The 24,775-nt window shown below is 41.5% G+C and overlaps 1 long non-coding RNA gene and 1 pseudogene across 2 annotated transcripts; both read left to right on the top strand.

Moving 5' to 3' along the window:
* The first annotated feature begins 4,161 nt into the window (after window positions 1–4,161).
* On the top strand, window positions 4,162–8,869 carry LOC309334055. Its single transcript, XR_014152806.1, has 3 exons — window positions 4,162–5,140; window positions 6,353–6,653; window positions 8,385–8,869. It is a non-coding gene; the product is annotated as an uncharacterized lncRNA (long non-coding RNA).
* Window positions 8,870–20,982: 12,113 nt separating this feature from the next.
* Window positions 20,983–21,660, top strand: LOC309333301 (protein NATD1 pseudogene; annotated as a pseudogene). Its single transcript has one exon. The product of its transcript is annotated as a protein NATD1 pseudogene (transcript).
* The last annotated feature ends 3,115 nt before the right edge of the window (window positions 21,661–24,775 follow it).

The raw sequence follows: 24,775 nt of genomic DNA, 5'->3' as shown, positions 1-24,775 counted from the left end.
TATTGTAGAAACATATATGTTTCTATGCATCTCCAGGAGGAAACCTATCATTCTTCCAAACAGATCTCAAAAGAGCAAAATGGTGACTGCTTTAATTCCCAGCTCAAACCACCCTTAACCTTTAAACCACCTTAACTGCTAAACACCAGATAATTTAAATTATCTCGTCTCCAAATCCAGAGATTATTCATTACCTATGCATTTTTATTATGAAAAGAAGAGAGGAGGGAGAAATGCAATAAAAAGGCATGCCTCTTCCTGCTTGGGGAAATAATAGACATATTTGCATAAATATATTATTGGGTACAAATTGCCAGGCTTCAACTAGGTCGACTATTGCCTTGATAAACTCTCTGTGGAAAAGATACTGGAAAGCTTTCATTTTTATTTTAATTACAATGAATTTCTTCTTATGTGAAGGTGGAAGGGAGTCTTGTGCAAAGCCAAGTCTCTTTCTCCACTACCCCCACCGTCTTTCCTTCAGGAAGCTGTTTCGTTTATGGCCAATCCAATTTTATGCAGTCCAGATACATTTTATTAGCATATTATCTGTGCAGGTTATTCAGTCAGTCAGCTGTGCACTTTTCAGAGATAAAGTGACATAATTTCTCCTGTTGTGGGTGCTACAATGCTTCCAATTCCCCCGCCCTCTCCATACAGATAAAAGCAGTAGGGGAAATAAAATGATCATGAAGCTATATTTTCATCTTTGACTATATTAATGTCATGAGCTCAGGCTCTTAAGATCTTATAGGGGGGATTTTCTGAGAAAGACAGCCCAGAATATGTTATAGCTATAAGGGTATGAAAGGGAGTTGCCAAAAGAAGAAGAAGAAGAAGCACAAGCATTTGAAAAAGGCTCAGATGCATGAATAAACCAACTGAACCCAGAACTGCCAAGCACTTTTCATTACTGCTTACAGGGAAAGGTTATACAAGCTCTAATGACTGTCTTTAATGTAGGATGGTGGAACATTTTTCTGACAAGAGTTTTTAATTTCAAGGAAGTGAACCCCAAATAATTTGGTGCCATTTCTGATTAACCCGCAGGACCCTGGAGACAATCAGGTTTCCACAGGTGCATAGAGGCATTCTGATGTGGGAGGTAAGCGAGGGAGCAAGGGGGATAAAAGAGACAGAAAACCCTCTATTCCTTACCCACATAGGAAGGAGAGTCTTTCTTTGTATGTCTTCTTTCCCGTATAAAGCGCCTCAAAATTGTACAAGACCGATTACAAGGTGCTTTTGGTTAAATATATCCTGCAGGGGTGGAAAACCTTAGGCCATGCGTCAAATGTAGCCCTCCAGGTATCTCTGTCTGGCCCTCATACTCTCCCCTCCTCTCCCCAGGCTGCACACCTGATCAGCTGTTCTTTGCAACTTCCTTGAGTGTTTTTGGCTGACTGGAATGCATCCTTCAACTCTGATAATGCTTCTTGTTTTCCTGAATGGAGGATGGCGTGGTGGCATGAGAGTCAAAGGTAATTCCCCTGTCCATCTGTGACATACGGCCTACAGAAGGTTGCCTGCTATGCTGTAACTCTTCCTGTAGGGCCAGAACTGGAATTTCCATATTGTTTGTTTGTTTGTTTGCTTAATCTCCATCCCACCCTTCCTCCCAAACGGCCTAGCTGGCTGGCTATATGGTTATAGCTTAATTATAGCTATTTATTAGTCTTTTCCCCTCCAGACAAGCCCTCGCAGAGGTATGTACAGAGAGAAGTAAAGACAACAGAACAGTAGACAGAAACAGCAAGAGAGAAACTGAATTAGATCACCATAAGTGAAATCTTATGAAGGACTTCAAACTTAAACACTCTTAAGGAAAAGCAAAACTTTTTCTTCTTTTTTAAAGGTGAAGTCTAAAAGCCTACTTGAATACGAGAACCAAAAGGATCTAGCAAATATTAACTGGAATATTAAATATTAAAGTTCCACAATGTTGGAGTCACCCCTACAAAATCTGTCTTGTGTGCTCGCTAGCCTCACACAAGCAAGAATTCAGTTCTTAGGCATGTTTCCCAAGGAAGTATAATGGTTAGGGTTCTCTGCCTTTGATGGGATGAGTGTTACTTTTTTTTATCAAGTAAGGCCTAATCTAGCAAAGGCTACAAACCCCATGGGGGCAGGGCGAGCCAAGGAAGGGTGCACGGCATTGAGCCTCTCTGCAGCCTCCCCCTCAGCTGTAGGGCGGCTGAGGCAGTGGGCAGATGCAAGCCCTGCGCTGCTCGAAAAAGCAGTGTGGAACTTGCAGGCAGTCCGTCGCCTCCCCTCAGGAGAGACACGTGGCTCAGGCATGCTGCGGGTCCCACAGTGTGACACCCAGTGCCCCCCGCCTCACCTAGCTATGCCTCTGGATTAGACAGATTCAAGGAGAAGAGGGCTGTTGAAGGCTATTAGCCATAAAGGCTGTGCTCTGCCTGCAAAGTTGGAGGCAGCAATGCTTCTGGTTTCTGGAAATCACTTAAAGGGAGAGTGCTCCTGCAGTGGTGTAGGAAGGGGCATATGGTGGGTGCGGAAGTTATATTTTCACCATTTTGTCACTGCCCTCCCTACGCCACACTTTACTTAGAAGAACTCTCCCCACCTGCCTGTAATGAGACCCAGGTAGCCTGTATTCCCACAGCTTCTACCTCTCCCAGCTCAGACTCAGCCCTCCAGTTAATTCCTGTCTGTACTCAACCCAGTCTTCCTACATAAGGTGCAATGCCCTTTCCTCTTGCTGTAAATAGTCTCCTCAGAGTGGATGTTCAACTCAAATCAGAACTAGTTCTCCCTCCGTCAAATCCTATCCTAATTCCTATCTCCCATCTCAAAATAAACTATCTCTGTCCCTATCTAACTCTCTCACAGAAACCGCTCCTTTTATTCTCCCTCACAGACTACTGCTCCTCCCCACTTGCGGTTAGCTGGCTTTGTAGCCAGTCAGCAAGAGGCTCCAACACTCTGATAGAGTTTCTGAGGGACTGCATCATCAGACTCTGGTCTGGCTCTGCTGTCCATCACACCTGCCTATAAACAGCAGCCATTTTGAGACAGGCTGGCAGTATTAATCCTGAGCCTGTCATGAACGCCTACAAACCACTTTCAATAACATTGATCTGGCTGTCAAAATGGGAAAAATGTCAACATCTCAAGCTATCCAATTATAGTCTAGGAACCACACTATTCTTTGCAGGGGAAAACAAAGGGTCTGTTTCTTAGCATCCCTAACATAAGTCACTGTTGTGTGCAGAAGAGAATACATTATGATAGAGATGCTTCTTAAATCCAATTGTACCTTGTTTAGTGAGATTTGTGCTTCAGGGGTGGAGAATGTCAGCACTATTAAGGCAATGGAAATGAAACAGACGTGTTCTGACACTTACAGGTGGGTCAAACATTGCAATGAAATTTTTAAAAATGGCAACATTTTTTTAAAAAAATGGGGTGAACATTTAAACATTTTTTCAATCCCCCCCCCCAATACAGATTCATTAATTAATGGTTGGTTATCTTTAATTCAGTTTCAGACCATGATGTGCCCCTCTATTTTTCTGCAATTTCTTATGAGATTGATGATGAACTGAGTTAGACACAAAATGTCAGAAAAGTCGGTTTATCACCCAATTAAAACTTAGGCTACAATGCAGACTTTATTGGGAGCAAGTCTCCTTGTATTGTAATGAGAGTTACCAGTATTTCTGAGCAAATCTGCCAAGTTATACTATCCAGGTTACAGCACAAACCTATGGAAATTCACTGAGAAGTAGGGATGGAAGGTTCTGACAATTTCATTTCTCTGTTTCTCACTTTTCCAATCTTAAATTCAGTTCTTCACATTTCTGCAGCAATGTGGGAATGCTTTTAAAAATATCCTCCTGAAGATTCATCAGTATTTTGGTATGAATTTCTCTTAATGAACACATTTTTATGTGCTGTTTTTACTAATGTGCACATTTTTGCAAAGCACTTTCTCATAATATCATGCCTTTTTGCTTGATATCAAATAATATATTCATTTTTATGCTCACTTTCCCCTGATGATAGATAGATAGATACCGTAGATAGATAGATATAGATAGATAAACATTAGCTAACTGGAAAACAGCATTTCAAAATTTGGATAAATGCTGATTTCAGAGAATGGTTTGTTGCGTTTGCCCTTCTGTGTATGTGACATCATACTGGGTTCATAGGGAAAGGGTTAACTAATTGTAAAATGACTAACCATTTGGAACCCAGGGGGCAGAGTTAACTGTGTATAAGGTTTAAGCACAGACTTTTTTAGAGAGTTAGAGTTGTTGAGAAGACAGTCTGGAGTTAGAAGAGACAGAGAAGATAAGTCTGTGGGTTGGGCTAGTCTGGTGTGAGAGAGGGAGAGAATTTGTTAAGAGAAGTCAGTCAAGCAGTTGAGATAATCAGTCAGAAGGTATTAGGAAGGTATAGGCCGGTAAAGAAACTAAAGTTAAGATACTGACAAGAATATTATCTGAGAAACCATAAACTTGTTAATGTTTGTAAAATAAACTTTTTTTTTTGTTCACTTTTAACAACTGACTGGACTCAGTGTTTTACCAGAGAGTAACTGCTTGGTGGCAGTGGGGAAGCGAGCACAGGTGTGGCACAGGGATCAATAGACCGTTAAATGTCCGGGGACCCTGTGTGATCACCACAGGCTGTATCTCTTGTTGCAGAATGCGTGACTTTTATAGATTCACCTTTAAATGCAAACTGAATTGAATTTCTCCCCCATCCCTACTCAGTCATAAGTCCTGCTATAGTGACATGGAGCCTGTGGTCCTCCATGTGTTGCTAGACTACAGCATCTGTCATCCCTGGCTACTGGCTATGTGGTATTATGGGAGCTGGGGTCCAAAAATATCTGGTTCCTCAGCTCTGTCCTACTACATAATATATGGCCTTCTGTCATGTCAGTAGTTCTCCTATGGTACATGTGTGTCATGTGACAAAGACACATGACAGCAGAAGCAGCAAAGCAGGCTGAGAAGTGCTGGGACTGCACAATCTTTTGGGCCTACTAAAGTTATTCAGGCCTAACTGCTAACTGTTGAGTCATTCTGACATGTGACTTAGCAGCCATTTTCTCTGTGTGTTCTCTGTAAGATTTCAGGCAGTCATTTTGCCTCAGTTGTGAGCAGTATGTAATCTCAGTCAAACTATTTGGAACCATGTTGTTTATGAAGAAGCTTATTTTAACTCAGTAAAGCTCTTATTCTTTAAAACTCTGCATTATTTGTCACTGATGATGACATCTCAAAAGAGAGATGGGAATGGGGTTTTTATTTTAAAAATGGTACCGGCCATTTGCAGTTTTTATAGTATTTATATTGAAAAAAATGCTTTTTTTAAAAAAAAGTGTGTAGGTCCATTAATTAAGGACGCCTTTGTAGTCAAATAAACATATTTTAAACCGATTAATATAAGAAGAAGAAGAAGAAGAGTTTGGATTTGATATCCCTCCTTTCACTCCCTTTAAGGAGTCTCAAAGCGGCTCACATTCTCCTTTCCCTTCCTCCCCCACAACACACACTCTGTGAGGTGAGTGGGGCCGAGAGACTTCAAAGAAGTGTGACTGGCCCAAGGTCACCCAGCAGCTGCATGTGGAGGAGCGGAGATGCGAACCCGGTTCCCCAGATTACGAGACTACCGCTCTTAACCACTACACCACACTGGCTCTCCTCTAACAAATAACACAAGAGGCATCCATAGCTGCTGAGGAATACGAAAAATAAAAATCATATACAGTGGTGCCTCAGGTTACATACGCTTCAGGTTACAGACTCTGCTAACCCAGAAATAGTGCTTCAGGTTAAGAACTTTGCTTCAGGATGAGAACAGAAACCGTGCTCCGGCAGCGCGTCAACAGTGGGAGACCCCATTAGCTAAAGTGGTGCTTCAGGTTAAGAACAGTTTCAGGTTCAGTATGGACCTCTGGAACGAATTAAGTACTTAACCCAAGGTACCACTGTACAACATAAATGTTGTAGTGTAGACATAATCTTGAAATGTTTGGTTTTGAGACAGTTTATTCCACTTCTAAAATGTGCTCTTTTTTAAACTAATAAATCCACAAAACTTGTTTGCATTTGGAATGCCAAATGCAATTAAGGTACTGCTTGCCTCTTCTGTATAATTTCCTTATTGTAAGATGTTAAATAAAAGTGGGCATCAATAGATTCCCAGTGGACAGAGAGGCGGGCACATTCCCATTCCATTCTCCCTCCTCTGCCATTTGTGATTACCCTTTGCTGATACTTGATAGTCACTTCTCTCTTCCTGTACAGCTGTGTTCAGAAGTACTGTCCTTATTCTTCTGGTCACTAACAAATGGTTTTTGTTTCTTTGTTAGATTCTGCAGCTCCACCACCAAGGAAAAGCTTGTTAGTTCCCCCCACGAATTGAATTTTCTGTGGCATAGCTTTGCCATCCAAGCACATCTTGTTCTCAAGACCTTCACATTCTTCTATTCCCTGCATCTCAGCTTCCATCTTTTTATCCATGGAATTAAATTAGCAGATTTTGAGATAAGGAGGGACCAGATAAATTAACCACTGTGTGGAGAAAATGAATAATACTCTCTCGCATAATAGTAGAACGATACTTAGAGGTTTGTTTGTAGAAAAAGAAAAGAAAAAGAAAATAATCACATGGTATGTAATTTTTTCAAAATAAACAAATACAAGAACATGCAATGAAGTAAAATGTTGAAAGAGTCCACTCAAAGTTAATCTCTGAAATTTGCTCTTACAATATTACCTCAGCATACCAGTCACTAAAGATACGGGGCTAGATTGGAATTGATGAAATTGCTCAAAGTTATTACATTTTACATATTTCTGTAGCATTTTGGGAAGTATTATTGATATTCACATCTGTACATCCAAATTGATAAAATAAATGCACTTCTGCAACCATGCTGGACCAAACAAAATTTCCAGAGTGGTAGGATGAGAGTTGCTGCTCCTAGCAGTGTTCTCACTTATTAGCTGCGTAACAACAACAACAGCAAGTTGCCTGCCCACAAGCATCTTTCCTCTGGTAGAGAAGGTGGGGCCCTAATGAACCACAGCTAGGAAAGACTAGCTGTCTGCTCACGACTTCCAGCGAGAAAGATGACAGACTAGACATCTCTGGTTGACAGAAATAATTATGTGCTGATATATTTGGCAAAGCCAAAAACATTGAGTATCTTGTCCAAAATGTATAGCTTACTGTTGGAGTGGCATACAAAGGATGAACAAGTTAAATCTGTGATGATAGATTGAGCAAGAGATGTGGGACATAACATAATGTTTGAAGATTGGGAAAGGTTGTGGAGGAAAGGGGTCAAGTTCACTGCATGTACGATGTTAAAGGAAAATGTTATGAAAATAATGTATAGATGGTGCTGACATAGTGAGCCTCTGATTTTCCCGGGAAAGGTACCAGCAAGGGTAATATCAGTTCAGCCCTGGCTTGCTCATATTTTGTACAGTGCAACAAAATATGTTTTATGGAATCGATGTCTTGAGCCCACGAGCAAAGTCTGTCCTGGTAGGGAACTCCTCTCAACCTGCCATCCAACAGGTGCAGAAGGAAAGATGTTTAGTCTGGCTTTGGTGAAAAGCCTTCAATTTGGTTTGGTACTGTCAGATTTTTAATGTAAGATGTTAACTTAAAGACATGCCTATATTGTACTCCTACTGCCAGCGGACTACAGGCTGCGTGTGTTTGAGATCACAAGTCACTGTGTGCATTATCCAATAATCTTTGCTTTAACGTCTTTAGGGCGATTTCATAACCCAGGTAATACAGTTGGGGGGGGGGTGACAGACCAATAGAGGTGGAGATCGTAGAAATTTTGCCTGAAAGCCATCTAGCTTTGGCAGGTCCCCATTATGCAATACATTTGCAGTGTACAGGAGTTGGGAAATGGGTTTTGCGTGATGCTTCCAATATCCTGTATCATGGAATGTGAGCCCTAGATAAATGAAGTATTTGATCTGTTCAAGGTTATGGGCCATCCAGCACCCATTTAGACCAGGAGAAGGTTCTTTTGAAAACTAGAATTTTAGATTTTTCATAAGCTGCCCTTCTGCCAGGCTTACCAACTTGCTGGCAGTCGCCCATCATCTCTACATTCATATGCGCATTCTTTGTGATGTAGAGTGCCTACCTGTTATCCTAGAATGCGGATTCAGCCGAGAACCTTCGAACTATCCTAAGCCTTCATTTGTTCTCATTTGTGAGTATGTTTAGCTAGTGATGTTAAACAATGTTTTTATTTTCTTGTTTGAACCCTGTAAGAGATGTGCCAACTTTTAAGTTTGAATAATCTTGTTTTTAAAATAAATTTTGGGAAAAGGATTTTTCCTGTTCTGTCTTTTGTGCCTTCTGCTCAGGAAGTCTAAATCTAACGCCAGGAGAGGCGAGTCACCTGTGGGCCGGGACCACCCTAGGCCCCAGAGAAGATAAAGGCCAGTCAGCTCAGTCCCAGGTTGCAGGAGTAACGACGTTGGAAACCTGTTTCTGCCAGCACCCAGACCTGTTTTTCCAGAGTTCACGACCACAACAGTGGTAAATGATGAAGATGAAGGACTTTTCGGAGCTAGCCAACCTGACCGGAAGAGTCCGCGACCAGAATGAGGAGTAGTATCAGGAGGAATGGATGAAATTTAAAGACTATTAATCTAAATATGCTAAGATAACTTAAATAGAAATACTTGCAAGTACCAGATTGGAAACCTGTTTCTGCCAGCATCCAGACCTGTTATTCCGGAGTTCCCAACCACACCCAGCTTCTTGCTTTGGATCCTGCTTTGCCCTTGGTGGACAGTCTCCAGACCCTCGGCCCAGGACCAGACTCTGACCAAGCCTCATGGTAACCCCCCCCCCGGACCAGCACACACCCAAAGGGCAGAAGATGCAGAGTGCTCTGTGTCAGAGCTGGCCTAGACCTCCTTGCAGGCATGTCTTAACCTTTAAGACCATGGGCCTCCAACCATTTGGGCCATATGACCAAGTAAGGCAACTGCCCAACTGTCGCAGCCCCATTTCCTTTGTAAAAGATGATGAGGAACCCAATGGAGGATGAAGTACTAAAGCACTGATTTTTGAAGAAAAATTCGGTGGTGCATCCCGAGGTATCAGCCCATGTGTAGTTCAGAATCTGCAGTTTGATTGCACCCAAATGGCAGAAAATGCAGGGTGCTCTGTGTCAGAGCTGGAAAATCAAGAATGTTTTTTTGAAAACCCCCCAAAAACATTGAATATCACATTTTCTTTAGGAAAACAAAGAGACCAGGGGATTAACCTCATGCTCTGAAAAGGCTGCAAAACAAAAATCATGTATAAATTGTGCCTAAGGAAGGTTCTAAATAGCTGAGGGGTGTAGGTTGGTCCTGCTGTTAGTACCCTTCTGGCTTTTAATAGCCACAAAACTGCCGCAACAACCGCAACAAACGAGGGTTGTTTAAAAGATAGGGAATATAGAATGCAAAATGGTTGACAATTCAGACGGCCTGCTCTGGTCCAGTCCTGTACTGACAGTACCTTCTCAAAGTATGATATTGTGATGTTTCCTACATTTCAGCCATTCAAGCAGATAAAGTGCCTTTGCCAGTGTGAGTGGAGGAGAGTTGGCAACCTCAGCTTTTTGCTTTGCACCTTTTGGGCTTGGGAGCTTTCAGTGTGTTAAAAAGTCATTGTCCACCTAGTCATAGGAGGAGGGATGGAGGGAGTATTGAGGTTCTGCTTGCCCTCTGATGGTCAGATGACTTTCTGTTGAGATTTAGACTTTCAACCCACTTTTTCCCTTTCTAGAGGCAAGGGACGTATTAGGATCATCCGCCCCTGGAGGTTGATGTATCTAATGGGTTTCCAGGTAACGCTGAGGGTTTTTTCTGTTTGATATGACTGGCAATCCTATCAAAGCCCTGGCCAGCCTCTGGAACATCTGAATGGCTCAGGCTTTTAACATGATCACTTCTGAGCATCCTTTCCCACTTGACTCCTTGGTATACTGCAGAACTTAGGGAAAGGAAACAAGTTGAAAGATGTCTCCGCGCAAGTGGAGGAAAGATCTGGCTGCATACAACTGAACAGTAGTGTGGACTCATCATTAAGCATACATAGTGGCATTGAAGATAGCAGTACTACTCAGTACTACAAGTGATCGCCAAAGAAGAAGAAAGACAGTCCGACTCAAGGAGGTGGTGGAACCAATGGTAACTATGTCTAACCACTGTGACTTGTTTGCAAAGCATTTTGAGGATAAAACCACTTGCATCCACTGAGATCTTGACTCTGCTGTTATAGCAGATGAGTCTCATGGGTGTCCAGAGCACTGTCTAGTCCTGTTGTTTTGCATAATTTTCAGATAGTAAGGCTTGAGGATGTGGACAAGGTGTTTGTATTAGTCAGGGCAACGACTTGTGCTTCGGACTCTTGCCCTTCTTGGCTGATAAAAACTAGTGGTAATTGACTGGGCCAGGAAGGGTGTTCCTATTTCCATCTGATATGCAGGACGGCATAGCATTCTGATCCAAGTTTCATTAAGAAAACATTATCCATAATATCAGCAGCAGGCAGCTGCAGTCAAATTGGCCAGTCAGAATGGAAAATCCTATTTTAACAAAACCAATAAAAGAGAGCGGCAATACTATTTTCTTGTTTCCCTTGTTCAACTACAATTCCATAAAACAGTGGATTTGTAGGTTCTCATTAATAAAAAATAAATAGAGGGTGTGAGGGGTGGGTGGGATCGATGTGCCTATACTTCTTAATTCCACCCCTGGGCCTTTTCTATACTGAAAATAGTGTTAATTTGTTCCCCTTCCACTGCTGTAAATATTGCTCCCTTAGAAAATAAGTGATTTATTTGACTGGAACAAAATCCATCTTGTGTCTCCAAGTGGTTTAGGGTTGTATGATCTATGTCTGGATTGGCCCACTTAATGCTATTTATTGCTCTATGAATGATATTAAGATGGATTTCTTAAGTCTGGTGGAATTACTTTTTCTTCTTTCGTGCAATTTTTACTTGCCATAGCAAACAAGACTTTGTCCATGTACCCATATAAAATAACTATTATCGTTCTTTTCCTCTGCATTTTTAAAGCATAAATATTATTGGCTCTGAGGCAACAATGACAGAATGTGCTGACATCAGAAAAATGCCAGCTCCAGCCCAACCAGAAGTAAAATGTATAGCTCATATTGAGAGAAGGGTGGCAAAGCTGTGCATATGCTTTGTCCTCCCCAGCAGTATATATTGTGGGAGAGTAGCTAGAGGAAGCAGAGAAAAGCTCCAACCAGTATTATTTTTTCTATTTTTAAAAAAATGTTGGAGTTTGCTTGTTTATTTTAAATTCAATTTATAAAGGTCCCTTTAGAAACGAAAAGATACAAACACAAGTTAAGCACACAGTTTGCTTTTAGTTCAACACTTTCTTCATCCATCAATTTTACCCAAAATCACAAAAGTAATATTACAAAGCTTTCGCAGTGCACGTTTACATATTCTGCATATACATCTATTCACTCTTCAAACAATGCATTTTCATTGCATTTGGCTTAAAAAACAACAACACAGCCCCTACATCAGGCTGGAAATATATAACGTTTTAAACCAATGAGTTTTTCCTCTTAAAAAAATATATATATTACTTGGAAAGAAGCCCATATTACACAAGACATGGACATAAGGCAGGTGAAAAATTAGAGGCCAATCTCGCTCCTAAATAATGATTACAAATTATTCGCCAGTATATTGTCCAATAGACTTAAAGATGTATTGGTAGAGGAGATTGGAAAGAATCAAACTGGATTTCTACCTGGTAGACAGATGAAGGACAATGCTAGAGATATAATTGATATGGAAGGCGCCGGGGCATTTTTCCGACAGCTCAGAGCGCTGAGCGGGGCTGCGGCCGTCGGGTCGGCCGCCTATGGGGGTCACAATTTCCGTCGCAGCGACCGAGATGACTACTTGAAAGAGCTCTATGAGACGGCCAACAAATACCACTTCTTCCACAGCCTGACCCTCCTGGCTGTGCCATGTTTATGTATGCCACAATGGCTACAAGGACACTTCTGGCTCAGAAATTGAAGCAGCAGGAACTTCCAACACTGGAAGAGTGGCAGGTCAAGATGATGGAGTTCGAAGACATAATCCGGACCGAGATGACTACTTGAAAGAGCTCTATGAGACAGCCAACAAATACCACTTCTTCCACAGCCTGACCCTCCTGGCTATGCCATGTTTATGTATGCCACAATGGCTGCAAGGACACTCAGTAAAAATTACTTTTAAAAAATAAAAAGAGAAAATATATTAGGAGTGGCTTTTCTTTTAATAAATTAATAAATGAACTACTTCATTGGCACAGCATCCGAATGAGGTGTAGTGGTTGTATAGTTTTTGATACGTTTTGTTTCATAGTTATATTTGGGTTACTGCTTTTTTAAAAAAAATGGTTAGCTTTTTGTATCATAAAGTTCACAAAACCTATTCCTAGTATACAACTGAAAGCAGAAATGGGCTCACGATTTCCATCGCAGTGACCGAGATGACTACTTGAAAGAGCTCTATGAGACAGCCAACAAAAACCACTTCCTCCACAGCCTGGCCCTCCTGGCTGTGCCCCACTGCTGCTATCCCATGATAGCCGGCAGCATTCTGTCTCTGGGCATGGGGATGTTCTCTGCCGCCCTGTATTACCACACCGTGACAGGGGACCCGATCCTGACCAAGGTGGCCCCGTATGGTGGTTCCCTCCTCATCCTCGGCTGGATCGCCATGGCCCCTTGACACCCCATTCTGTCCCCATGTGGCCCCCATCTCCCAATGCCAGAGCAGCCAGCCCTGCCCCTCCCTGAGGCTAGCCAGAAGGGAGCCCTAGGAGAGGAGAGATTTCCAAATGTCAGAGTGGGATCCCTTGAGGTCTTTAGCCCGCCCTGAATGCGTCTCCGTCCTGCATCTTGGAATTCCCTAAATGCCGAATCCCTTTTTAAAAAGGCAAGATCCTCCCCCCCCCAAAAAAAAAAATTGCAACCAGATTTGAGTCTGCGATGGAGGCCTCGAAATGCAATGTCTGATCGGTGCTTTTCAATTGGTGTTTTTTAACTTAATAAATGATGAGAGTGATTTCACTTTTTAAAAAACCCACACACTTTTTTTTCTGTGAATAAATTTATTGGGGGGGGGGAGAAAAAAATATATAATTGATATAATGGAATATCTGGACTCCAGGAGAGACAAACAAGTCGCCCTAATGTTTCTGGATGCTGAAAAAGAATTTGATAATGTGTCTTGGCATTTTATGAAATGAAATTTAGAATTTATGGATATCGGTGAAAAACTTTTAAATGGTATTCGGGCTATTTATTCAGAAGAATATGCTAAATTGATAGTTAATAATAACTTCACAGACAAAATTGAGATAACAAAAGGAACCAGACAGGTGTGCCCACTATTGCCATTGTTATTTATAACAATACTAGAGGTCCTGTTGAGGAAAATAGAAGCAACAAAAGAAATAAAGGGGATTGGTGTAGGCTCAAAAGAATATAAGTATAAGGCCTTTGCCGATGACGTTGTCTTGAATTTAGAACAACCTCTGTCCAGTGCAATAGAAGCTTTGAAAAAGATTGATAAGTATGGGTAATTAGCAGGCTTTAAGCTCAACAAAAATAAGACAAAAATATTAACTAAAAATTTGGACAGTAAAGAAATAGGAGGAATGTTAAAATGATGTTGGACTGAAATTAAATGGTTACCAGCTGTAATGTAAAAGCTGAACAATAAGTTAAAATAAGTTATATTAAGTTATAATAAGGATTTGTTGAATGAAGAATCTGAATTGGAATACAAAAGGGGGAGGTGAGAGGAGGTCCGGGATATAAGGTAATGGAAATAAGAAATGGGAATTATACTTGTTTTGTTTTGTTTGTTTTAATTGTATATTTTTGCTTTTTTGTCTGTTGCTTTTTCTTTTGTATTAAATTGAAAAATCTTAATAAATATTTTTTAAAAAAAAGAAATAGGAGAACTACAACAAAAGACAGGTATGTCAATAGAAAAAAAGGTAAAATACCTAGAGTCTGGCTCACATCTAAGAACATAAACCTCTTTAAAGACAACTATGAAAAGGTGTGGAATGAAGTGAAGAGAGATCAGGAGATATGGACTAGAATGAAATTATCAATGATGGGTAGAATCTCAGCTATCAAAATGAACGTGTTACTGAGACTGATGTTTTTATTTCAGACAATTCCGGTTATCAGTGGAACAAAACAATTTAATGTATGGCAAGAAGATTGTCTAAATATATCTAGCAGGTTAAAAAGCCAAGAATTAAGTATAAAATATTGACAGATGCAAAAGAAAGAGGCGGTTTTTCCCTGCCAGATCTAAAAATTTACTACGAGGCGGCGTGTTTTTGTTGGTTGAGAGAATGGATAACCTTAGATAATTCAGATATATTGGATTTGGAGGGATTTGACAACAGATTTGTGTGGCACGCCTACCAGTGGTCAGAATGGTCAGAATACACAGAGGGTTTTTGAACCATACTATTAGAAAATCATTGTATGAGGTGTGGAGCAGACATAAAACATTATTGGAATGCAAAACTCCGAGGTGGCTCTCACCTCTGGAGGCTTTTGCAATCAAAATAAATAAATAAATATGGGAACTGAATGGGCGACATACAAAGACTTGCTGATGGAAGTGATAATAAAATAAAGTTAAAGACATTTGAAGAACTAAGGGGAAAAGTAGCCGATTGGTTGCAATAACATCAGTTACAAGATGTGTTTAGAGAGGATAATAAAAGAAACGGATTTGGAAGTAACCAATCTAAGTTAGAGACAGAATTGCTGGGTAGTAAAATGAAAATGCTGTTGAAAATTATCAGTTACTACTGGAGTGGCACACAAAGGATGAAGAGGTAAAAAGTGTTATGATTAGGTGGGCCCAGGATTTGGGGCACAATATTGATTTTAAAAGGTGGGGAAAACTGTGGACCGAAACAATTAAATTCACAGCATGTGTGTCACTCAAAGAAAATATATTTAAGGTGATGTATCGATGGTTTTTACACATGTCAAACTTGCTAAAATGTATAGAAATCAAGACAAAAATTGTAGGAAGTGTAAGGAGAAGGAGGGGAACTTCCTCCATCTGTGGTGGACTTGTTCTAAAGTGAAAGCCTTCTGGGACATAATATACGGGATAAAAAAGGTTTTGAAATATAATTTTAATAAAAAAAAACCAGAGGCATTTCTATTAGGCTTAATTGCTGAGGAAATACATAAAAGTGATGTAAACATGTTTATGTATGCCACAATGGCTGCAAGGACACTTCTGGCTCAGAAATGGAAGCAGCAGGAACTTCCAACACTGGAAGACTGGCAGGTCAAGATGATGGAGTTCGAAGACATAATCCGGACTCAGCGTGATGAACTGTTTCAAAAGGACTGGTACAAATTTATATTTTATATGAAAGAAAATTGTAAACATTTGAAAACGTATGTAGGCTTGTGTCAGGGAACTGCCATCGGATCTCAGGGGGGTGGAGAGGCTCTCGGATGCTGGGGAAGGAACCAGCAGGGAAAGAGGGAGAGCTTCCGCTGAGGAAGAAGGGAAGGAGGAGGAGTCGGAGGGAAGGCTCAGGGACGCTTCCAGCGAGACCAGTGGAGAGAGCTCAGGACCTCCCCTGGGGACGCCCACTCTGCTCAGAAAGCTGACGCGCAGGGAATCCAGGCGGAGACTTTCTGTCAAGGAGCTCTTATGTTGGAAAAAGTTCAGGAAACGCCCACTGACGGATTCTGCCAGTGATTAAGACAGCCACGAAGTAAGGGCTGTCCGGCTAGGGAAGGTTTTAGCCAACTACTCAACTTGGAGCGGTTTGGCGCTTACGCACAAGCAACCCCTCATCCCATTACAGCTTGAATTGAAATGTTTTGTAATGTAACTATAAGGAACTGATTTACCGATAATAAGGTGAAATATTATAATTTGACAAAGGGTAAATAAGTGCTTATAGAATTGCGAAGAATATGGAAAGTTATGTGGAAGTCAGAAAGAGGGAGGGAAGGAGGTCAATGCTCTTACAGAGTAATATATTAAGTCATAGAATTTTGTAACAAAATGTGAATATGATTTAATGGAAAACTCAATAAAAATTACTTAAAAAAATAAAAATAAAATATATTAGGAGTGGCTTTTCTTTTAATAAGTTAATAAATGAACTACTTCATTGGCACAGCATCCAAATGAGGTGTAGTGGTTGTATAGTTCTTGATACGTTTTGTTTCATAGTTATATTTGGGTTGCTGCTTTTTAAAAAAATGGTTAACTTTTTGTATCATAAAGTTCACAAAACTGATTCCTAGTATACAACTGAAAGCAGAAATGGGGCACTTTTTCCTTTTGCTTTGCTGCAGATATACATGCTATTTTACCATAGCTCGCAGAATGGCATCATGGCACCTTTTTACTATGTATGTGAATTATTTAAAAAAACAAACAAAAACCTGTTACTCATTGAAATTCTGTCTCTTCAATATATTTCAGCTTCATGTTTAGTTACGCGTATAATATTTTTTCTATTTTTTTAAAAGTGCCAGAACTCATGAACACTTCCCTTGTTCTCTAATGGTGCCCACCTGAGAGGTGCTGGATCTGTTCGAGCAAGTTCCAGCTGAGAAAAAGGCCTGGTTCTAACTTGCCTAAGTGGGGAAAGTTGGCATTACTACAGTGAATGAACAGATGCAAGAAGCAGCATCCTTTGGCCATAGAACACCAATGCCAGGGAAATTGAAGAGACTCAGGGCAAACTTAGTTGCCTGACAGCATGAGTGAAGCTAACTCTGCAGACAGGCATATAGGACTGGGGAGTGTGCTAGGAACCAAGAAATACAAAACACAACCTTTTTTGTGCTTAGGAAATATGCACAAAAATCAACTGTAGCTCCTCTGGTGAATTTCCTGAATTAAAATCTCTTTCTGTCTCTTTTAAATTCTTTCCAAACCCATCTCCTATTTGGGAGTGAGCCTGGATCATTTATGTTCCAGGTAATGAGAGGCCTTGTTGGAAGATTGGGACTCTTATCATAGAATCATATCATATAACATTGGACAACATTACTTTTTACCGATATGAAATTCAGTGCAACATACCATCCGCTTGGCCAGAAAAGTCAACAAATGTGTCATCGGCACAGCGTCTAATCGGAAGTGAGGGCAGTGGAGGAGTCTGGTCTTTCTGCTTCTCTTTGGTCTTAAGAAGCGGCCACGGATAGCGACCCAATTCTTATTCTCTTGCTTTTTGAATCTTGAAAAATATGTACATTAGAAAAAAAAGTATCAATTTATTTTCTGAAATTTCAAACCGTTGCTGCTGCTGCCCAGGACTGACCTGCTGATAGTTTGAAAGGCCCTGCCCTGCTTCTCTTTACCTGGGTTGTGGCGGGGCCTGACAGGCTCAGTAAAGGACTGCTGCTCAACAACTCTGAACCCCCCCCCCCCTGCAAAATGGGTAGACCACTGCCAGCCCTTGCCATAGGATTTTATGCAGTGATCATTACAGACCCCATACATAATTCCTGTATACTTCTATCCCTGTACAATTTTCCTCAATACAATTTCATCCTTTTTATATTAATTTGGGGTCAGTCAAGCAAATCTTTCAAACATCACCACCACCATCTAACTGGGGTTTGTGTGACCCCAGCATCAGACTGGTAAAGCAGTTTCTACACATGTTAAAGATTTAAATAAAAGTAAAATTATCACGCAATATCTTGAAAGGGAAAGGTACCTGCATCCTTTTCAGATCCAAATAATAAAGCTGCATATGGTGTCATACAAAGGACCCCAAATCAAAAGGTTAGTTAAAGAGCCATTGAGAGGTGGGAGACAAACTATATAGAGAGTCTTGCTGTTTGCATTATTAGCTGCTTGTGTGCTTGTTCATGGCAGTCATGTTTTCAAGATGCTCTTCAATCTGACAGATAGAAACGTTATTTTAAAAACAAATTTAAAAGGTGGGCATTCAATCCATTTTCACTATGAAGTCTCCCAATTTTTGCCTTCAACCATCCTCTAAAATTGAAACGCTCTCAAAAGCTTCACTAAGAGTTGACATCCTTGTGTGTGACATCTCGTTACACTGGCAGTTTCTTGAACATCCAGCAAGAATAGAAAAGAACTCAGCTTATGTTGACACAAAACAGCATGATGAATTGTGACACACAAACACACACACATCTGTATCACCACACACACACACACACACACACTATGTATTATTTTTCCCTGTGGTGGAATAATTACAATTCTTCTACCTGCACCAGGAATGGAGAATCTTTGGTCCTCTGAAGGCCATCATTCTTGACCACTGGCCATGCTGCCTAGGGAAGATTGGGGATATTGTTTAGCATCATCTAGATGGGCCTACAGGTCCCCCATTCCTACAGTAGACATTTCCATTCTTCACCCAATGATAGGTATATTCACTGCTTCACTGTCACTAGTGAACCCACCTGAAAAAATTGTTTTATGCTAAAGGCATCCTTAGCATTCTTTTACTACAAAATGCAAGTTATAAAAAGGAGCTTGTTTTTCAGACAAGGAAAGAGCACCGAAGAGAACATACCTATGGAGTGCATTACCAAAATACATCCCAGCAGGTATAAACTGAATGGAGAAAATAAAAAAGATCACTTTGTTTGGATCACAGAAGCAAATACGTGCTTTCTATTCAAAGTTCCTGTTTAATGGCTAAAATTTGCCAGTTTTCAAGAATTCCACAGCAGGAAAGGTAGCAAGGAAGGGAGCAAACTAATATATTTCTCCTTAAACAAGAAAACATTAAAATAAAAAGGAGTACTCATTAGCATGGCATGGTACAGAGCCAACAATATTCCCATTATTGCTTATTATTACTATTACCAAGACTCTTTTCAAAAATAGATTAGAGGTTTGGCAGCAACTCAGCTGACAAAGGAATTGTGAGAAGCGGAAAACTCCATCATTGTACCCATTATTTGCTTTAAAGGAAAACCAAGCACCTCTAAGTAATCATCAGGTATGCTTTATTCATCAGCACTAACTATATATGAAGCATCCAAGTATGAAACTAAGGCATTAATAATGGAATAACTAACTCTAAGATAATGGTTTTAAGTCCTTTTATTTTACTCAGCCCAAATTTGCCCAAGTCTGCAGCCCAACAAATTCTCCAGATCGTTTTATAAATGTTTACCTTTACCGCACACTATTTATGGTTGCTTGCTCCATCCCTTCCCACTGTAGCCCTCGCAGGAGAGGGTCCTCTAGATGTTTATTGTGGGCTTTATCATGCTGCATGGGTCCTCCCACCACCTTAAGAGGGCTCAGCTTTCACAATGCCAGAAGTGGCTCTTTTCAGGTGCAGCCTATCAGAAGGCAGAAGAGGCACATTTCCCAGATACACTCAGTCGAGGACCAGACCTCCTTGGACAGAGACCTTTTCCATGGCACAGGAGCATCCTGGATAAAGCCCATTTGCACAGACAACTTTAACCCCTGCTTGGCCTGGTTAGTTAATAGCGCAGTTTACTTTGCTAAGGAAGCCTCCTACTTGAAGAACTATGCCAAATGACAAAGTGTTTGGTGTCGACTGGTCACTATTGGAGAGGAAGCTCAAAGCTTGGTGGTGTACCCCCAGATTTTTGAAGAAAAATTCAGTGGTGCATCCCGAGATATCAGCCCATGTGTAGTTCAGATTCTGCAGTTTGAATGCACCCAAAAGACAGAAGATGCAGAGTGCTCTGTGTCACAGCTGGCCCACACCTCCTTGCAGGCATGTCTTAAGCTTTAAAACCATGGGCCTCCAACCACTTGGGCCATATGACCAAGTGAGGCAACTGTCCAACTGAGCAGCCCCATTTCAGCATGCCACGATGACATGCGACAAGTATGAATGGCCACGCCTGGCACAGGAGGCAAAGATGGAGAAAAGGTGAAGAAATAAGAAAGCACAGATTTTTGAAGAAAAATTCAGTGGTGCATCCCGGGGTATCAGCCCATGTGTAGTTCAGATTCTGCAGTTTGATTGCACCCAAACGGCAGAAAATGCAGACTGCTCTGTGTCAGAGCTGGAAAATCAATGAAAAAATTTGAAAACCCCCCCAAAACATTGAATATCACATTTTCTTTAGGAAAATAAAGAGAACAGGGGATTAACCTCATGCTCTGAAAAGGCTGCAAAACAAAAATCATGTATAAATTGTGCCTAAGGAACGTTCTAAACAGCTGAGGGGTGTAGGTTGGTCCTGCTGTTAGTACTCTTCTGGCTGTTAATAGCCGCAAAACAGCCGCAACAACCGCAACAAACGAGGGTTGTTTAAAAGATAGGGAATATAGAATGCAAAATGGTTGACAATTCAGACGGCCTGCTCTGGCCCAGTCCTGTACTGACAGTACCTTCTCAGAGTATGATATTGTGATGTTTCCTACATCTCAGCTAGTGATATTAAACAATGTTTTTATTTTCTTGTTTAAACCCTGTAAGAGATGTGCCAACGTTTAAGTTTGAATAATCTTGATTTTAAAATAAATTTTGGGGAAAGAATTTTTCCTGTGTGTCAGTTTCAGCAGGAGATTATGATTTCTCTCCCTGATCACTGCCCTGCACTCTTTCTCCGCTGAAGTTGTCTGGGGGGGGGGGGAGGCAGTGAAGGGGGAGGAAGACGCAGAACAAGCGGTGGACGGGGCGGCAGCAGCAGCAGGTCCTGCCTAACTATTAATTGCTCCCCGCCGAACATTTCCCCTTTTCCTTTCTTTCTTTTGGACACATCTGGCTGGTTTGGCAGGAGCGGCGGGGAGGGAGGGGGCAGGGAAGGCAAGGGAGCAGCAGCAGCAGGGGCGGCCCTTTCGCAAGGTGCCCCCCGCCTGCTCACAAAAGAACCAAGCCCACGAAGAGCACGCCGAAGCGGGGCGCCTGAGGGAGGAGGCAGCCAGCCAAGCAGCCAGCCCGCGACCGGGTTGGCCTGCTGTGCCCATGCCACCATGGCCCAGGCAGGGCAGCTCAACATCCTGAAGCCCGGCTGCCCGATCCAGGTGGAGCACGACCGCAAGAGGAGGCAGTTCACCGTCAGGCTGAACGGTTGTCATGACAAAGCAGTTCTGTTGTACGAGTACATGGGGAAAAGGATAGTGGACCTGCAACACACGGAAGTACCAGATGCCTACAGAGGAAGAGGAATAGCCAAACATCTGGCAAAGGCAGCCTTGGATTTTGTGGTCGAAGAGGACTTGAAAGCCCACCTGACGTGTTGGTACATCCAAAAATACATCAAGGAGAACCCACTGCCTCAGTATCTGGAACGTTTACAGTCTTAACGCAGGAAGGCTGAAGAGCCTACACTCCTTAAGACATGAGCGAGCCTGGCCTCTCTAGACGGCCCAGTGCAGCTTTTGTTTGTGGGCTGACTTGAGACCCCTGAACTGCCCCCTGCACATGCTCAAGAGTTCTTATTTTTGTAAAGACAAATGTGCAACTCCTCAACAATGCTTCCACCTGGCTCTTGCGATAGCTGGTCTCACCTGGATCTTTGTTGTTTACATCGGCCTCCTATCTTAAGGAAACCATCAGGTGTAAAACTAGGCCTTCGTTAGTGTTGTGGCAATAGAGGGGTGGGCAAGCGGGATAAAAAAAAGAAAAAGAAAAAAAAGGACTTCCGGGTCAGCGCCATCAGCTAATGTCGGATTCCCTTTGATTGGGAGGGAATCGGCTCCGCGGAAATTGGGTCCTTTCTGCTGCGGCGAAGCGGGGACCCTTTTAAATCGCAGGCGGTGAAGCCTGAGAACGTGGGGACTCAGCGGGCACCTTCTGCGCCCCCCCAGCTTGCAAGGAAGCCCTTTTGGGGGGCTTCGGAGCGGAATGGGGAAGTGGTGCGGTGCTGTGAGTCAATTGCTTCTTTCGCGGAGCAGAGCCGCATGGCCGTTGCTGGAGAGCGTTGACTTCTTTCCTGGAACAATTGGACTTTAAAGAAAGTACCCGTGAGTAGGGGAAATTGGACTTATTGAAAAAGGAGAAAAAGACTTAATTGGCTACCGCGGCGGGAGGTCTAAACAGGAAGTCAGCCTTCCGCTTTGTAAATAGATCAAAGCATAGAGACTTTTGAGCTATAGCATTGGAATTAAGCCTGAAAAGGATTGTTTTCTAACTCAAGAACTTGTTTGAACCCCCCTCCTAGAAGCGGGGAAGGAAGGGGGTTGTTTTGGACTGTTCAAACCTGCATAAAGAGAGGGGAAGAGCCTAAAATTCACCGCTCAGACTTGGGAACGATCTGCCTGGGAGCTAAGACTGTTGCTTTTTAGCTTGTGCGTCAGCTGTCAAATAGAAGGATTTTCAACAGTAAGTTGGATACATTGTGGCCAGCTTTAGTTTCTCTGCTTGCAAAGAAGGGGAAAAAAGCAACTGGAAGGTAACTAAATTGGAACTGTTTCTACTTCTTGGCAGGAGCTTCCTTTGTTTTTTATCCTTTCGGACTATTGTAACTGTGTCCACCTAGAGGGACCCTCAGAAATTGCAACAAGGGGAAATTGTAACAAGGGGAATTTTCCACTGGTAAACAGGAACAGCTTATCTGAGTGACCTTGGTTTCTCTACTGCTTCATTGTTATGGCAAATGGAAAAGAAAAAGTAGAAGCATCAGTTTTGAGATCTGGGAAAGCTTGGGGGGGCAGCAGCGAAGGCAATCAACTGCTGGCCTGCCTACTGCACCTGGGTCTGTATCAACACAATCTAAGCCTAGTGGAATGTCAGAAGAATCCTTAGCGAATGCATTGGTCAAGATTAATGAAACTTTACTACAACTCAGTATGAGGGTTGAAGAGACTAATAAGAAGGTCGAAGAGACCAATAAGAAGGTTGATACTGCAAATAAAAAAATTGATTTAAATACAGAAACACTAGACAATTTGGGGGAAAAGGTGAACAGCAATACAGAATCTATTCAGAAATTATTGCAGGAATCGAAATTGACTCAGGAAAAAACTGCTGCTGTGGAAGTTAAAGTAGTGCAACTGGAAACAGAGAAGGTCCCTGGCCTACAGAAAGAAATTGCAGATCATAAGCTGACGTTGTCTATGATCGAATTGAGAGATAAAGAGACTAATTTAAGGCTCAGACCAGTTCCTGAATTGGAAAAGGGCACCTTGACAGATTTTTTGACACAAGAATTTGCAGAGTTTTGGAAATCAGATTTGAAACAATAAGATTTTAAGATCGTGAGGGCTTTCAGGTTAGGAAAAGGAGGAAGAAAGATCAAAATAAGGGACTGTCTGATTACCCTCCGATCCAAAGAAGAAAGGGATAAAATTTTGGGTTTGCATTTCCAGAACCCCTTGATAATTCTGCAAACAAGAGTGGAAATCTTCAAAGATATACTGAAACATCTTTTGGATCTAAGACACGACTTTGGAGATATGGTTGCCCTATTGAGAAAAAACAACATCATCTTCAGGTGGGAATTCCACCAAGGCCTATCCTTCAGCTTTAAAGGAAGAAAGATAAAAATAAGATCAGTGGAGGAAAAAGATAAGTTTCTGAGAACACACGGAGAAGATCTGCAGAAAGGACTTGGAAAAGAGCCAGCCATACTGGACAAGAGTTCACCAAAAAAAGGGAAACCAACGCCACCAACTGATATAGACAAACTATTGGGCGCTGTTGGAGGAGAAGGAGAATAACTACATCATGACACTGCAAGTATTAAGTTGGAATGTTAATGGACTGAATTCCCGGGAAAGGAGGGGGAGAGTATTTCACATATTGAAAAAAGAACATTTGGATTTGATTTGCCTACAAGAAACGCATGTGACAAGGCTACATCGGAAAATTTTGTCTAATAAAAGATTAGGAGAAGAATTTATTTCATCAGATAAAGTTAAAAAAAGAGGAGTAGTACTTTATGCAACGAAAGCCTGTCACCAAAATTTCTATTTAAAGATGACCAAGGAAGATTTGTTGCAATTGAAATTCAACTACAAGGACAGAAATTTTTGATAGTAGGTATCTACGCACCGAATGAGGGAAAATTGGAATTCTTTAAGAAATTACATGAAACTTTACTGGACTATTTAGACTATAACATGATTTTGATGGGAGACATGAATGGAGTGGTGTCTACGAATATGGATAAAGCCCAAAGACAAACGGTGACGAAAGATGGTAGATTACCAAAGACGTTCTTTGAAATGACTGACAATATGGATCTTGTTGATATCTGGAGAACTAAGAACCCCTTGGGAAGAGAAGGAACTTTCTTCTCTGAAGCCAAAATGACATGGACAAGAATTGACCAAATCTGGGTAACTAGGGGACTGGCCCCGAAGACAAAAAAAAGTGGAAATCTGCCCTAAAACTTGCTCCGACCACAACGCAGTGAAGATGTAAATGACATTAACACCAATTGGTGCCTTTAGATGGAGGATGAATGACTCCTTGTTTAGGAATGAGGAAATCACTAAAAAGGCCCAGAAAAACTTGAGAGACTATTTTGAAACAAACATGAACACCACTATTGAAAAAAGAGTGATTTGGGATGCAAGCAAAGCAGTTATGAGAGGGTTTTTGATACAACAAAATGCAATTAAGAAAAGAGTTCAAAATGAAAAAAGGGAAAAAAATCTTGGAGAAAATAAAGGATGGAGAAAAGATACTGAGGGCGAAACCGAAATCACAGGAGATCCTGAAAGAGATAAAGTTATATTAAGTACAATATATGAAATTGATGA

Source organism: Podarcis erhardii (genome assembly GCF_964252035.2).
Source record: "Podarcis erhardii genome assembly, chromosome: Z".
In the NCBI taxonomy this organism is placed as follows: Eukaryota; Metazoa; Chordata; class Lepidosauria; order Squamata; family Lacertidae; genus Podarcis; species Podarcis erhardii.
Note: the sequence above shows the minus strand (reverse complement) of the source record. Positions and strands in the feature narration are given on the sequence as shown.